This window comes from Lupinus angustifolius, chromosome LG11 (assembly GCF_001865875.1).
Source record: "Lupinus angustifolius cultivar Tanjil chromosome LG11, LupAngTanjil_v1.0, whole genome shotgun sequence".
Taxonomy (NCBI): Eukaryota; Viridiplantae; Streptophyta; class Magnoliopsida; order Fabales; family Fabaceae; genus Lupinus; species Lupinus angustifolius.
This window is the reverse complement of record NC_032019.1, coordinates 14,453,564-14,454,214: the sequence shown is the minus strand read 5'-3', so window position 1 is coordinate 14,454,214 and position 651 is coordinate 14,453,564.

Genomic DNA, 651 nt, shown 5'->3' with positions numbered 1-651 from the left:
CTAATCCTAATCATATTCCTAATCCTAATCCTAATCATAATCCTAATCCTAATCTTCATCCTCATCCTCATCCTAATCCTAATCCTAATCCCAATCATAATCGTAATTCTGATCATAATCCTAATCCTAATCCTAATCCCAATCTTCATCCTCATCCTCATCCAAATCCTAATCCTAATCATAATCCTAATCCTAATCCTAATCCCAATTCTAATCCTAATCCTAATCCTAATCCTAATCCTAATCCTCATCCTCATCCTCATCCTAATCCCAATCCAAATCCTAATCATATTCCTAATCCTTATCCTAATCCTAATCCTAATCCTCATACTAATCCTAATCCTAATCCTAATTCTATTCCTAATCCTAATCCTAATCCTCATCCTCATCCCCATCCTCATCCCCATCCTCATCCCCATCCCAATCCTAATCGTAATCATAAGCCAAATCCTAATCCTAATACTAATCCTAATCCTTTTCCTAATCCTAATCCTAATCCTAAACCTAATCCTAATCCAAATCCTAATCTTAATCCTAATCCTAATCTGAATCCAAATCATAATCCAAATCCTAATCCTTATCCTAATCCTAATCCTAATCCTAATCCTAATCCTAATCCTAATCCTAATCCTAATCCTAATCCTAATCCTA